This window comes from Falco peregrinus, chromosome 2 (genome assembly GCF_023634155.1).
Source record: "Falco peregrinus isolate bFalPer1 chromosome 2, bFalPer1.pri, whole genome shotgun sequence".
In the NCBI taxonomy this organism is placed as follows: domain Eukaryota; kingdom Metazoa; phylum Chordata; class Aves; order Falconiformes; family Falconidae; genus Falco; species Falco peregrinus.
Window position 1 is genome coordinate 23,099,278 of NC_073722.1, and position 16,891 is coordinate 23,116,168.

Sequence of the window (16,891 nt, forward strand, 5' to 3'; positions counted from 1 at the left end):
CAAAAAGCATGAATTATGTACATAAAATCTCTTTTAAGACTTTACAAACAGGAGGTAAGAAAAAATGGGCAAGGGAATAAAATGCTACCTTCACACCTTGCAGCTCCATATGTATATATATACACAGAGGAAATATTTTTAAATATGCATGTATATACACACACATAAGTATATTTCTCCATCCTGAGAAGTGGAGACACTGTAGTTTAACTCCTTAAAGGGTAACAGCAAATATGTTCCCAAGCACTTGCTTTTGCCATCAAGCTGAAGTTAATGCCAAGAAGTAAAACCAAAATAAAATAAACCCAAGTCTTGCAACCTTGAAAGCTATCACAGAACAGCTTTGTCATCCATTCACTCTCTCTGCTTACCATTCCACAAGCAGTGAAAGAATGCATGTCACTTATGATACCTGTTTACAAGTATGCAATTCTTGCAGTTAGTTTTAACATGTTTCTATGCCATCTTTTTTTCCCCATAGAATTTTATAACCAAATTGTCCAAATGTGTTTTTCCCCCCTCATTCCTGCTGTGAAAAAGCCCTTTGAAAACAAAACAAAACACTAGCTTTAGCCAACCAGGAAAACAGTGACACTACCTATATGCTGCCAGAGATTATTAACTATCCAATTAAAAAAAAAAAAAAAAAAAAGTCTGTGATGGATATCAGTCACATCGCCTGTAAATCTTGCAGCCATTCTACTTTTTCCTTAGGCTGCAGTAATTAAGACCCAAGGTATAAGACACATGATGATGAACATGTGGTTGAGATGGTCTCAACCACGGGACAAGTATAACAAGTAGAGGAATGATCAGATACCAAAACCCTTTAGACAACAACTATGCACAGACATAATCAAGTTCTGCTTCCATACAATAAATGGAGATCAATAGAATCACAGCTGAGAGATTTTTCCCTGCCTTTCATCAAGACCAGAGCATCCTGGACTTCAAAAGCTCCCTTTTGAACCCAAACAGCTAGTGAGAATTTTCAAGAAAATGCATTTAGTCTAAAGCATTCTGAACACCATTAGAGCAGATGGCTGTTGCAGTCACTAATCTAATGAACTGGAAGCTTTCCTATCCATTTCACACTTCTTCCACTTCCTTGGGGTGGAAGGGCCTCAAGCGTACATCATCTCTTCACTGGTTTGCCCTCTTTTTCATAGCCAATGTAATAGCTTATGTTAACTAGCAACGCAATGCATTTTGCTTGAGATTGCTGACAAGTGGTTTCAGTAACACGACTGCAGTCATTTGATCTATAGTCATTCAGGCACCACCCAGACACAGGTTAAAAATTCAAATAAATTAATTATAAGATGTATTATCATTCTGTAAATCCATACAGATAAAGTGGGGAAAAGACCCAACATATCAAATGTTTTGATGGTTTTGTCCCCACTTTGATGAGGGAAAACCCCAAGAGAAATCATGAGATAAAACCCTTGGACAATGCTACATGCTTTCCAGAGAACCACCACCGAAGATTATACACAACTCCCAGATATTGGCAGTTAACCAGTAGGACATAACAGAATGATTGTCTAAAAGCTAGCACAACTAACCAGACACGATAAAGAATCAGACGTTGAAAATGTTAGGAATCAGGTCTTTAAAAAAGCTAAAATCCAGCTCAAATCAGTGAGACTGTGTGTATGCTGTGCTTCAAGCATGTGCAGGTGTAACTGAATCTACCTCTTCACCTGGGCCCCAGCAAAGTTCACATGCTTCAAGTTCTGAAAACCAAACAGAAAAAACTCCACACCACATAAACAGTAGATTGTTGGAAAAATTAAATATATCCAAAACCATTTTTATTTGCTGCTTAACAACCATTCTCCTGGAAAGACAAGAAGAGGCAAGAGACAGGAGGAAGATCTTGAAAGTCATTCTTGTATTGCACACACTTCACCACTGGACACCCCTCAGCCCCCGGCATCCCAAGCTCGCTTAGTGCTTTGTGCTGGACTGACAGCAGGGAGGCTTGGGGGTAATTTAAGAGATCACTCTTTATGCTCCCTCAAGGTACAGAGCTGTATAGAAATCTCAGTAGAAAACATGGGATATTTTCATAACCCCTTGGGGCAAACGGAAACATCTCCTACAGTGGCGTATACTGTGCTATAGGAATGGCAGTAGCTGCAGCTCTATACAATCAGGGAGTCATTTCAAAGACTAGAAATAGAAACCTTTTTAAGTGCTTGTACACCATTTCCCCATATTATTATGGAACGCTAACAGCTGAACACTGCTTACCTCCTGGAAAAAAAACATTTTTCAAAATTAAACCAATAATTTCTTCCATAGTACAGGATAATTTTGTTTCAGCAGTGTATGCACTCCATCTATTGCCTCTCAATCAATCGTTCAAAATCCATTTTACTGAACAAAAGAGAGCTGAAATGCTTTATCTTCCTAAACAATGTATCATAAAGGACCTAATGTGTCAACTGTAGGAAGCGACAAGCATGCAAATGCCTGGGAGCAGTGAGCACTCAGGGCAAGAAAAGAGCAAAGGAGGGAGCCAGTGAAGATGACTTACTGAAACAAGTCTCGCCAATGCAAGAAGCACTCTGATTAATGGATTTAATTGTATTTATAAAGATTTCTGCTGTCTCTCTGAACCAAAGCAGCACATCTATAAAAGCTGAAAAACGTCCTGGAAGGCATCCTAACTGACATCTTCCTTTCCAGGCATGCAGCCTACACCAGTCCCTGCAGCACAGCGTTGGGCAGTTTGATCCAGCACACATCACTCCCAGAGGTGACAGCTAGGAAGCATGTCGAACCAGCGGTGGCTAGGCTTCCCGAAACAGGTACACAAGAGGCAGCAGCTGGCTGCTGAGCACTAAGCTCCATACTGCAGAACTGGTTGTACCTTTTTGTCTTTATGATCATCAGATCAGAACCACAAAGCAAACTGTGGTATGGAATCAGCCCAGCTGTTCTGCAGGTCAGAGCACAGACATATAAATAGGAGCCCTCTCTAACTGCAGGCAGTTAAGATTTTAAGTCACTGTCACTATTTAAAAAGACTGAGAAATGAAAAGAGCCCATAATGCCATGTTTACTTCAGCTCAAATCATAACATTGATTTCTCTGCTTACAAACCAACTCTCAAATCAATTCATCTTTTTAAAAATTGATAAATGCTTATCTCTAGTCATCATCAACTTTCTGTTCAAGAAATAAATAGAAACAGGAGCTCTTATAAATAGGTGCTTCCTTTTTAGTATCAAAAGCATCCTGAAAACTGTATTTGCTGTGTAAGGCACAATATATAAAAATCCTTTGCAGCTAATTTTGTAGCTTCCCTCTAGGTAGTTTATAATTGTAAACCATAACTGATTGAAGTAATCTGCACATGCTGAGATCTCACCCTTGCCTTATGCCTTTTCACAGGAAAAGCAAGAAGAAATAGCACTAGGTTAGGTTGTCTCTCTAGAACTTCAAATAGCAGATGGGAAAACACATAGTGGAGATGTTTCTTATGCAGTTAAAAAATATATACTGCCAGCAATGAATCTCAAGAACTTGAGTAGGACTATATTACTACTACAGCCTCAAACCTGTGCTCACCCACAAAATAAAAATCACAATAGAGCTCAACTATTTTTAACAGTGTGTTGAATTAGCGTACCACAGAAGAAATAAACCTAAGGGATCATCATCTTGTGTTTTTCTTAACATACGAAAAATGGCTTTAGATTCAAAGTAGTCATCTTGATAAACAAGGTTTTCAAGACTTCTGAATTTTATAGAAAGTGCTCAAAATTCAGTGCCTTTTTTTGATGAGATGTGTTAAGTTCTCTGTCCCTAATTTTCTAAAATTAATTTTCAATGAGCTAAAAGACAGCGAGTCAAATTTTCTAGTTTACATACATATGTACATGTATATATATATTTACATATGTGTATGTATATGTGTGTATTTTGTATATATTTTATATATATATATAAATACATATTTTTAAAACTTATTTGCTTCTGTTCTCCAAACCGCATTGCAAAGCTGGGAAAAGTGTAAAGTGAAAGCTTTTGTCATGAAAAAATAAAAATAATGGGAATGAGTGAAGACATTCCAAAGCAAGTTCAAGTTTTAGAAACGACATGGAAATCATTTGCAGGCCACTAGTTTAATAAGTAAAGACTTCTGCAACCTAAAGCAAAACAAATTACATAAATGCCTCTGAAATTAAACCTATGGCCCCAAAGGAAGGTCAATAAAATAGCACAGGCAGTTAAGTGACAAGTCTCAGTTTGAAGATGGGAGGGAGAAGAGGTGTTGTGGGAGGTGGGAAGGCAAAGTTGTCTCTGGAAGTGGAACAGGTGTTCTGTTGAAAAGCTAAAATGGCATAGCCAGCCAAGTAAAAACATCAAGCTCCAAATGTACAAATTACTGATATTCTTTCAAATTGAACATATCAAAAAAACAAACCCATTCCAGATGATGATGATAGCAGACTCTGCTGAAAGAAGATAGTTTACACCTGTCAGGAGGGGAAGACACCAAAAAGCCAGCACCACCGAGGGAGGCTGGGTACTGCACAAGCTGCTGAACTCCCTGAGCTGCAATCATGCTTCAAGAGTGTGACAGTCACACAGACAGAACCACATCCTTCCCACCTCCTGCTCAAAATGCCCAGCACATGTTAACACTCCAAGTGTGAGGTTTCCCTCTGCAGCCAACATTGCTGAGCTTTGTGACTATAGTGGAAATACATGCTGAAAAGCAATGGATTTATAACAAACAAACAAACAACCAAAACAAACTACCACCACCACACAACAGAACCACATCTACATGACTGGTATGGGTTTTCTATGATCATAAAAATAACACCATTTACAATAAGATGTTAGATACAAGATAATAAGAAGAAAGTATCTTAAATAGTCTATGCCTAATTGCTGTGCATCATGACGCATTTAGGAGGCCTAACTTATAATTAAAGTTGCTGCATGGAGTTTAAGAACTTTCTGTTCTGTTTAATTAACCAACCTTGATAAGGTTGTTCTATCGAAACATAAATATTTTGCTTCCAAGCAGACAGATGTCCCACCTACCTACACTACCTTATCAGTTTATTCTCCTAAGGGTGGGCTGAGATGAAGCTTAAAATGGAACTTTGTATATATGTATTAATTTGAATATGAGAGTTCATATAGTCCAAGATAACCAATTTCTTCCACTTGGTCAAGCACTTCCAATGAAAGGGACTGAACTATGTTCAGGAGTTAAACCTTCCAAAACTTAAATGCCTAAATAATTTCAGGTTACAACAGCAGCAGTCACAGGAGAAGTTTGCATGCCATTGTCCCCAACACATAGGAATTACATAGTTAAGTCCTTCACACAGTCTGCATTATCTTGTCATTGGTAAGACACAACAAAATTCAGGTTTTTTTGTCATTTGACATGTTAACATTAACAAATACTGGTTCGTAATTGATGATGAACAAAGGCTTTTCTCGTAGTTGCCCCAAATGAATAGTCAGGGTTTACTGCCAAATTTAAAACGTAGTCCCTTTAGCTGCACATGCTTATTTGTAAGCATAGCGTAGTATGAAGCATATTTGCAGGGTAGGTTTACAAAGCATGTATTCTCTAGTCATGTATAGAGCATGCATTCTCCAAATGTTTCGTTTGATATTGCATTTATATGGTCCTCTTAGAAATGGTTGTAACACATTAATCTTCACAGCGCCCCATGAAAAAAAAGGAAGTATCCTCAACCCCAGTTTACTGAAACATTTAATGACTTGCCCCGGGTCACACAGGAAATCTATGGTGATACAAGGAATGGCTCCTGGGATCTCAGAAATCCCATCTCAATATTCAGGCCACACTGCCATCCGTCCTCAGCTGTACTTAATACAACTAAATTACTGATGGCAACAAATAGCAGAATCTGACTTTCAGATGAGCTGGTTTGTACAATGAGCCAATCCATAACTTTTGTCTCCTTCAGACACTTAGATAGATGGGCTGTATGCCCAGCATGTTATAATAACCCTGAAAAGCTTTTGGCTCAGACTGCAAACACATTAGCATTAACTTAAATCTGCTGCTTTGTTTACTATATGAGATATCTGCTTATACTCTATGCCTAAGTGATACCAATTAAAGAGACCCAAGTACAGAGTTTACAGAACAGTTTACAGCATGAGACTAAAGCTACCCACTAATACAAAATTTAAACTTTATCTAGTAAAGTGTTATGGTCTGACAGTCACCTTTTTCTTTCCCAGTCATGGACTTGTCATGATTTACATTCACAACCTTCACCAAAAAGTGATTCAGAAAGCATTAGAAACTGAGCCCACACCTACTGCTTCTGAAATGGATTAACGTGTCTCCAGTCTTGCATCCACATGACTGCAGATTACAGCAAAGCCACCCTTGATTTTAGCTGCCGGAGAGCAAGACAGGAAAAAAATCACTGAAAATTCTGCTCTTTCAGCTGTTTGAACCCATTACAGAGTCCACACAGCCATACAGGTATTAGAGTAAATCACTCTGTGGGAGAGGACGTCATTCAGTAACAAGAGGCTTTGCTTATTTCTTTATAGAGTTACAAATGTAGCAGGCCTAGAAGAGGTCTAATTACACTCAGAACACCCAAGCAGCACTGGAAGCAATAATTTATTGACCATATCGGTATAGCTTAATGCACAGGCTGAAAAGACAAGTCAAGGATTGTATCTGGACCACTGAATTACCCACAGCTTGCTAAGGCAAACAGATTGCTGCAAGGCAACGAAGTACTCTGACAAAACCATAAGCAAGATATACAATAAAACCACACTTTGCTTTTACTGGTTTGTAGTGAAATAAGGAAAAGGTAAGGTATGATTTTATTATTATCATCATTATTTTAAAATGCTTAGAAACAAGTCCAGGCATTGTTACCAAGACAACCTGCTGGAATCTAGTCACTAATTACCCAGATGGGCAGCTAGGGAGCCAATGGAAAAAAAAAATAATAATCTATCCAGGTCAATGGAGTGGTTTTTATCAATTGTTGCGGCCTTCAGATCAAGCCCTAGAATACCAGCGCTGGCCTGACTAGTAGTGGCTTATCCTTTAAATTCAAGCAATAATTACCATTCGGTGCCAACCCTTGCATGGCTCTGCCCTTCTGACAGCACATAGATGTGGAAATAAGAATTACATACAATGCAAAAACAAAGTAGCATAGAACACAGAATGGCAAAAGAGCTATTAAAATGTGTTTTCTTGCTTTTCTGTACTAGCCAACTCTTCTGCCTTTTGCTCAAAAAACTCCACTTTTTCGGTAGCACATGTGGAACATAGACTCATGGACATATTTTCCAGCAGCTAATACATGCTACTTTGCTTCCAGCAACATCTCCACAAAGATCAAGTCCATTTGCAGAAAAACGAGAGAAAGAAACAACAGGAGTATTTCACAGGCACAATCCCGTGTAAAGTCATTCAACAGTTCAAGCATGTTCTTAGAATGTGTTTTTCCTCTTCAACACTCTACCACAAGTAAAAACACAGTAAAATAACTGAGACTAAATTAGGGAAAATGAATTTACATCACCAGTAATTCCCCAACCAGTACAAAAAGATAGGAAGCTAGAAGCAAAAGTTAAAACAATCTGTTATTTCCAACAACTGACACGCCCAAGGGCCTTATTCCATGCTCCATCCTCAGCTTCTGCACAGTCAGAATCTGTATACTGCTGCCAATGAAGCCCAAAGCCTGTAAATCGTCTGGTAAAGCACCTCACATGAATAGCCTCTACGTTCAGCTGTTTAACATCAGAAGCACTAACTAGTGTTGCTTGATCACATTATGACGGAAATTAAATAGGAAGCTTAATATGTTTGTCTATTATTCAGGCTCCTCGAGGAGAAAGAAAGGAAGGGAAGAAAACCGCAGGAACTGAGGACATTTTGCTTCCCTTGAGCCCTCGTTTAAATGAGCAGAAGAATCAGAAACCCTGACAATCTCCTCTAGCACCCCCCTCCCATCACACTAAGGGGAAAATTCTTCTGGACAACTCTTTACAGAGGATACAGGAATTATTGACAGATCTCACTCTGCATCTTCCCAATCAGCACGATGATTATTCTTACCCAGGGACTGCAGAGACGCAGAGTTTGGCACGGCTGAGGCAAGCCCCCCTTCCATGCAGTTCTTCCAAAGACGCAGCAAGAGCACCTACGCCTACCACCTCCTCACTGCTCCGGGATGTCACAGAAAAATCTCTCCTGATCTAGAGATTCAAACGGAGGCTCACTAGCCGCTGCCCCGACTGCCTGACACATTACTTGGCCAGAAGGCAGACTTCCTGCTTCTACTGGGGGTGGGGGGGTGGGGGAAAGAATACCGATTATCCCTCTCTGCTATTTATTTCAATAGTTTCTTACACAGCACAAGTTCTGGGGTTGCCATCGGCGAACACCAACGGGAAGAAAAAAAAAAAATAAATATAATCATCACATCACCCAAGCCACAGCCAACAAAATACCCTTACGACGGTCCTAGACAGAAAGGGACCCCGATAACTTACGCACGGGTGTATTTCCTTGCTCAGCGCCGCATTTCAGAAGCGTCCCTACACAGCAAGCGGCGATCCTCGGCTGCCGCAAGCCGCGGGCGCAGCCAGCCCGCCTCCCGCTGGTCCCTGCGAGTGACAGTGCCGAGCAGGGAAGCCCTCCCTCTTCCCTCCCTCTCCCGGCATGTCAAAGCCACCTCACGCCAAATCTGAAGCAGGCGCACGCAGGGAGCCCGCGGCCAGCCGCAGGGCGGTGGGGACGGCCGGGCGCTGGCTGCCGGCCGCGGGGCGCTGCCGGGCTCCCGTGGGGGGAGGCTCCCTGCCCGTGCCGCGGCCACGGCCCCCCGCTGTACAGCGCGCCCGCAGCGGGGCGCTGGGGCTGGGGCAGAGCTGCTGCCCCCGGACAGACGAACACGCGTGGGGCTTCCCGACGTGCCGGCCCCGTTCCTGCGGGCTCCTGCCGCCGTTTGACGAGCGCGGCTCTTGGGGTGCAAGCTCTTACCGGGGGGAGGGGAGGGGAACCACGCCGATGCGGAAAAAGCAGCGTCCAACAGGCTATAATAGACACCACAGAGAGGCACAGCTGCTTCCTTCTCCCCCGCTCCCCTCCTCCCCCCATCAGCGGGTAAGGGGGTACGACCCTGACTTCAGAAAACGTCATTTGAAACGGCGCTGGCGAGTTACAAAAAGGCACCAACGGCAACAGTGCCAGAGCTGGGAGGGGGCACAAAGAAGAGGGAAACTGAGAAAAGCAGCTGTTTCACAACAGTTTTGCTGAGCCAGTGAGGAGGCTGGCCGACAAACGATGCTAGTTTGGTTTGAAAAGACATGTACATTTGCTTTACTGCTGCATTATAACACATTTCTGTGGCTAGAGCTCTGCTAAATTAACAATGCTTGAGGTGTAAAGCTAGAGTAAGTAAGCCTAAGCCAGCACCTCAAGTAGATCCAAAGGCAAAACTCTGGGAAAGGAAAAGCTGGGAGAACTAGGGGCATAAAGAAAGGCACGTCATGGGACAGGACTGATAGAAAGGAGATGGTGTGTCACCCCCAGCAGTGAAACACAACCCGATACAGAGAGCCCTGCTTCAACAGCTCCACGCCCTGTTTCTCGACATGGTAGTTCAAATGGTCTGAAGAGCAGTCTTCAGCCGCAGCGACTGTGAAGGGCACCAAACACCGTGGTACTTGGATAAGACTATACAGGGAGGTTGCCTGAGGTTTCTCAAGAGGTAACTATCACAAGATTAAAAGGGAGCTAAGTCTTATAAAGTATGAAAAAGGTCCCTTGATATAAAAAGCCACGTTAATGAGACGTGTATTTTTTCCCCACCATGCCATTCTGTCTATTACTTTGAGGTTTTTTTCCCCCCAATGAACTTTAAGAGCTTTAAGGAACAAGTTTAATACAGAAAGCAGAAGCTAATTTAATCACAAGGATTTAGGTCAATTTCAGTTCAAGACCTAACCTGGTCTCAGTTAAGAAAATTGAGTTTCCTGCTGTTTTAATGGAGGACCACACTCTCATAATCACACATACAGCAATTAACAGGGTTTTCCAGACAAATATGCCACTCTAGCAATCCCTCATATGACAAGCCCAGATGCAAGAGCATCTTTTGTGCTTTTCGAGCACACTGCTGCAGTGAAGGTCACTGCCAAACAGAAGGAAATACTCTAGGTCAGCAATAGGTCTAGGACTTATTTTCTAAAGGGGTTTCAGAAAATACCATCATTTACAATAAAGTTCAAAGGCGACAGGTAGCACCTCTCATTCTTCTTCTAACATACCATCACTTCAGCACAGAACAGACATAGTTTGGTGCTCTTCAATTTTACAGCTTCCTCAGTGCAGTAATAGGATCTATCAGTGAAGGGTACTAGGCATTTTCCCTTAGCTGCGTAGTTTTCTAAGAGAAAAAGCTCTGTATCAAGCACACAAAATCTTCCCATGCAAGCATGGATCTTGAAGACTGAACAGTTTCAGCCCATAAGGTCTGATAACGTTAGTGAGAAAATATTAACCCACACATCAAAAAGTAACAGAAGATATACTTTGATGTGCTATTAAAATCAGAAGATTGGAGCAAGGGTTAAAGAGAACAGGAAGTATGAAGAAATGCAAAAATAGAAAGAAACTTGTTCTGTGACGCTGTATGCATTAGCGCTGGTCAGTGCTATCTGGAACTAATTCTGAGGAAGCTTTAACAGTTCTCAACATTCCTCCCATTAAAACTGTAAATGAATTTAAGATAGTTATGTTGCAATATTTTGTCCTTTATTTTAGCATATCCTTTTCCATACTTCCCCCTCCTCTAAATTAATTGTCTTGTGCTTCCACACCACTGACATAAAATGACTGAAGTGACCTACAACTTCATTCTGAGACCAACGCAAGTGGCAGTATTCTTTGTGCAGCCTGATGAGACAGGGTATTTTTGAATCCTGCAGCACAAAACATGCACCAAGTCTAACAAAAAGGAAGCCAGGAATAAAGAAAGCTAGGAAACTGCTGCATCAAAATATGCGGCATGAAACATTCATTTGTTTTTCCCTATTCCTCCTTCTCTCATTTTCCAGATACATCTAAGTTGTTTCATTCATAGCAAATGAAATCGATAATGCTTTTAGCTCTGAGTACATAAAGAGTTCAGCATAATGCTGCACCCCTTTCAAATCTAACCCCTTCCGGAATTAAACAGGAGCAAATCCCAAGCGTATAAGAAATGCTGGAGCAGGCCCAGCATAGCCGGATAGGTTTTGGGGTTGTTTTTTTTAAGTAAATACCTCTATCTACACATACATTGGGACTCTGAAAAGGATGGAGAAAGCAACAATGTTTCAGTGCTGCTCAGTGTACTGTTGGGTGTCAAAGCAGCTAAAGTAAGAGACTCTCCTCTTGGCAGGGGGGAACAAGCCACTTCACTAGTTAAAGCTGTTCTTCCACACTTCATTTTCTGACATTTGAGCAGTCCAGTCTCCCTCAGTTACCGAGGCCTTGCCAGGGGCAGAACGGAATATGCCATTGAGCTCAAGCCACAGGCTGTGCTTTTGAGGCTGATAACTTGCGACTTGCCTCAGTAACAAAATAATTATAAAAAAAAAAACCAAACACACACAACCCAAAAGACTAAACCAATAGGTTACTACCCAAAAACACACTTCAAGGAGGACACTGATACCCCCTGAATTTAGAGTGCTCTTTCCATCAAGTTAGTCTTCCTTACAACATATCTAACAGAAAGAGGTGGCCAAACCAACCTGCCACCAACCAGCAGAATAAGTAGTTTTCTCCTGCTAGAGAATGCTTAGAGGGTTTCACCAAAAGAGTTCTCTTCTGCATAGTAACACACTACTAAAGCAAAGCAAAATATTTCTCTCCAGCACTATTCTCTTCAGAAATAAGCTAACAAACGCCAACTCCGACAAAATCCCTTCATGTGCTATCTCCTAAACCACTGAACGAGGGACAATTTTCACCTTCCTGGCACAGCAAGCCACAGACTGAGAGAAGCACTTGCCAAATGTACATTAGCCCAGGCCTACATAACAGCTTTGCATTACTGTAGATCAGAGCCTTGGGTATTTCACAGGCAAGTTTGTTAGTTTGGGATTTTTTTTTTAAGTTCCATTCTTCATGAAAGTTACTTCTTGAAGATAACAGCAACAGCAAGCCTGGAGATCCCTCTCAAAAGGAACTGCTGCTAAAAGGATCAAAGAGAAATTTTATATGAAAAGCAGATCCCTATTCTTCCCAGGGGAGTGTCCACCTGTAGAAAGATCAAGATGACACCTACCCACCCATTTGGGTCCTAGCCCACTCAAAAAAACACCACCACAAGCATTATCTGTTTCCCGGTGCCAATTCTGTCCCTACCTTACCTATCCATTACCAACCCCAAAACAAATCCCATGGAGTCACTTTCATCAGGTGATGGTGCTTTTCATCAGAAAAGCAAAGAAAAAGCATGGCACTTTTGTCCTTGACTACTTCTTTCCAAAACCTGGTGGTTTTCAAGGCAGAAGGATCAGGAAACATATTATGGCCAGATTAACAAGTGAAAGATGCTAGGTACTCTCTTTCTGATTGAAAAATAACTTCAAAGAATTGTTCTACACTCTTCTCCATTCCTCTTCACTGTTGTTTGCCTTCCCTTTCATCCCCCTCAAAGCTTACTGGTAAGGGAATCTAGCTTCATTTACAGTGTAGGCAAAAGGAAGTGCTCTGGTATTTGTTAATTTTCTAGCATCATGTCTTCCTAATTAAATTTCTGTGCGTCTCTGTTTAGTGTTTGGGACATAATTGAAGGAGGTGGATCCTACAGTTCAGCCACCAGCATGAGCCAACCTAAAGATTTTCCAAACCTCACGACAGGAACAAGCAGCTTTCAAACAAACCTAACAATTCCCTGGAGAGCCAGAACACAGCAGGTAGCTTCCATCAGCATGCCCAGAGATGACTACACTGTAATCCTTACAAATGCACAGATCCACACAGACTGGATCTACTCTATGATACACCCAGCAAAACTTTTATTCCAATTTTTTTCCCAATAAAAGCTATCACATGTTATCACATCAATTCATCCTACAGACTGGAAATCAGCATTCGTGCTCTCGCTCTCCCTGAGAGAACAGAACTTTGTATAAAGTACAAACTAGGAGAAAACCACATTTCTGCTGATTGAGTACAACTTTTCCTCAGGCTTTCACCTACACCAAAGGGCAGCTTACTCTTTTGGGATTAAACTCACTGCAGACACCTTTGAAGTGTGCCAAGTGCTACTTGCCCTTGCATAGAGACCACAGCAAAACCAAACCACCAGAATTGATTTACAATACCTTTTCCACTGCATCTGAGGGATGGCTGGGAAAAAGCGTTTTGAGAAAAACGTGCAGATCTTGAAGCCAAAGAGTAAGATGCTGGCAGGAGGTGGTGTGAGCAGAACAGGGGGAATCTTACAGCATCTTCTGTTTCCATTTGGGAAAAAAAAAAAGTTCTCGGTATTGAGATACACCCCCACAGCCTACAGATTAATCTGTACTTTTAAACACAAGTTTCTCGTTAAACAGCAACAATTTAAAAAAAAAACCCAACCTCCTCAGCACATTATATATTTTAATGGAACCATCCTTGACGTGTGATATGAAGGCAAATTTGTTTCCTGTCAGCCTGACTCAATCTAATGGACTTTGAAGCTGCAGTTTTTCCACTCCTCTTAATGACTTGTTGCAATGGAGATGAGTGCTCTGCGTACAGCAATGCCATCTTCTGGCACAGTTCCTGTGAGAAAGGGAACTTGCTGAATACCACTAAAAGAAAGCTCCTGTTTTGGGAAAACAGAAACTCAACTCCACAATAAATCTCAGATTTTCCCCTCTCCACTGCACTTACTGTTGGGCTCTTAATTGTTCGAGAGACTTGAAATGAAGCAGTGAGAATGCACACAGTGCACTGTAGGAGCAAACTCTCTCATGTGTCTCTTAAAGGCACACCAAGCACATCACCAAGAGTGAAGATTTACACAAACTCAAAGGTAAAACTCTGTCGCTAAAGATATGGATGTGTTCAAAGCTCATCAATGTAGGAACCTGGCAGGAAAGGCAAGCAGTCGAACAGAGTCAGCTTTGCACATCCCTGGGAAAATGCTTTCTGTATCAGTAAACATTTCACACATCTGATTTATTTTACTTCTGTATTCCCAGCCAGAAAGTCTATATTAAGCCACAGCAAAGATTGAAAACACGTGCTATTTACATTAAGGAAATAAACAAGGGCTAGCAATTCCTAACCTCCTCACAAATCTGACTTTCTCCTGAGCCATCTCTGTTTGTCATTTGGAGGTATAGTAGGACGGGCTTAAGATAAAGATTTCCCACTAAATTAACACTTATGCTTTTTTTTTCCAAAATCTGCAAGGTTCATGCTACAGTATGCATTAAGAGTACAGATTTTAAAGACTGAATGAGAGCACACCCATTGAAACACAATTTCATTTGCTCTCCGTCAAAGAAAAATCATTCAAGGAAATCTTTTTGCAAATAAAATCAGCCACTGATTCTCATATATTTGTTCATTAGGGAAGTATCAGCTCCAGACATTTATTTTATTAAAGAACAGCATATTTTAAATGTTTGTGTTTTCACATATGGGAAAGGTATTTTGGGCTCTAATTTGTAAATCATTAACAAAACTGAAAGTTTTCTGCTTTCATTTCCAATTTCTTTTATGCGTTCCATTGTCTTGCCTCTGATTCTTTCCCACTCTCTATCAGTTTTGGTTTCCTCTTCTCTCTCTCCCCTCGTGTTTCTTTCAATTCCTTCAAAAACAAAACTTCCCCAGCTTCCCTATGTAAAGGTTATCCTCTCTTGCTTTTGCTACAGCTCCAAGTTAAATACAGTTTTTACAGATGGCTCCCTCTTTACAGAGTAAGCCTTCATCAATGCTTTTAAGTAACATCTTAACACACATGGTTGTACAAAAAGAAACCAGAAAAAAAATTACCCGATACTTTTTATTTTAAACAAGAATTTCATAGGATTTGGACTTGTATAAGATCTGCAAATACCACCAAATTGGTTCTCAAAGCACCTCAAGTCCTAGATTTCTATCTTACATTGGTGAACAAGTTAACAGGCTGCCCCATCAGAAGTCTCATTTTGGAGATAATCAGATGTTTTTTACATTGCAAATTCCGTCCTCTGGCGATGCCAGAAAGAGATAAGAGTGTGGGAGATCTTGGATGCTTTTACAGGCACATCAAAACAGTCACCTGCCAGACCACAATACCAGCATTGCAAAAGGTGCTACTTTCCAAATAGGAGTCGATTCCTTCTGCAAAACGTAAGTGTGATGACATCTTCTAAATCCCTAATCCTTCAATTTGGGCTTCCTATGCTGATGCACACAAAAGTCAGGTTTGTTTTAATATCAGTTGGAAGAAGCAAACATTTTGAGAAACCAGGCTGTCTGAATACATCAGCATCTTGGCCTGGCATGACTCATAAGGCTGTGCCCCAACAGAAAGCACCTCACAACCCACACTGCTAAAGCATTAAAAGGAAATGAGAGGAAGAAATACAGTTCTGCAGCCACTGGAATTGCTCTAGGAGCTGCCTGAATTATTTGAATTACATTCAAGTTGCAACATGAGTTCATCTCTCTAGTCTAAAGAGAATCCATACAGGGAAAAAACATTGTCCGAAATGAATTCTTAGGTGTCTAATAAAGAGAAAACTCCAAGTAAACTGTTTCCCACAGTAAGTGCATCAAGAGACTCTTGTTCCCATAGATTCCCTTTAGACTAAGGTCAAGAGTTACAATATGCTCTGCTCTCCCAGCAGTTCTTACTAGTTGATAATAATTCCCTTTCAGAAGTTTTCTATTTAATCCTTCACAATATCAAATATTTCAAGATGAATGTGCTTTGATCAGATTCTCTGCTTATATTCTAACTGAAAGCGGGGAAGGATGTATGGAGGCATGGCCTACAGTTCAAGCACATTTTTCAAAAATTGTTTTGATTTATCCGATAAGCCATTTAAGAGCCAGCCTATAAAAAACAGCCAGACAGGCACTTCCAAGAAAACAAGACTATTACTGGAAGTATCTGCAGTTAAATAAAAGTTTACCCTCTGGATACATTTACATAACAACCACTAACACTGTCCTAACATATGTGGTAAATAGAATAAATAGACAACCACAGTTATTCAAAACATGAAGCTGAATAGCTGACACAATCAGGTTTGGTTTTAGGACCCACTCAGTCAAGCATTTTGTTTGTTTCTTCCTCTGTGGGGGAAATCAGTCATCCAAAATAATCTTGCTTGGGACTTACCACCAAAATTCTCAATCACTGCCTAATTTTGTTTTACTTTAAATATTTGAACATTCAGGTTTTGTAATCATCAAGCAATATAGCACATTGCACAGTTATGTCTAGCAATACACAAAAGCTATAGAATAGCAATGGTCCAGCAGGGCAACTAGCATGAAAATGATGCTACCAACCTTTTGGAAGCTACATATTTATGTTTTCCCTTAATTTTATAATAAAATTCTACATTACTAGTTTAAAACTACTCCTCTATTGCAGTTACTTACATGCATAGAAGGATTAAAAACTCAATTTTTTTAATCCCATGCTTTCATCTCACAAGTGGCACATGAAAGTCAACCATGTTTCCAATACAACCGTACCTGCAAATGGTTGATAATACACCCAGAGGCGAAAAGGATACAAACTGACATGCTCGGGAGTGGCACAGCCAAGATGTAGATGTTTGAAAGCAAAAGCTATATTCTTACCTCAGCTACAGCAATTTTTATCTGCATGAGAGAACAGAAGACTAC

At 40.8% G+C, this 16,891-nt stretch overlaps 1 protein-coding gene across 4 annotated transcripts in view; it reads right to left on the reverse strand.

Annotated features, from left to right (window-relative positions):
- The window catches only part of ANK2 (ankyrin 2), a 382,481-nt gene that overhangs the window by 347,187 nt on the left and 18,403 nt on the right, over window positions 1-16,891 (reverse strand). The window contains exon 1 of one of the 4 annotated variants that reach the window (XM_055796032.1): window positions 8,555-8,967. The exons of 1 other annotated variant lie outside the window; for it this stretch is intronic. The gene's annotated coding sequence lies outside the window, so the exon portion shown is untranslated. Of the gene's footprint in view, window positions 1-8,113; window positions 8,267-8,550; window positions 8,968-16,891 lie in introns of those variants that run through there. 2 more of the 4 variants (XM_055796031.1, XM_055796033.1) reach the window with 2 other exon arrangements.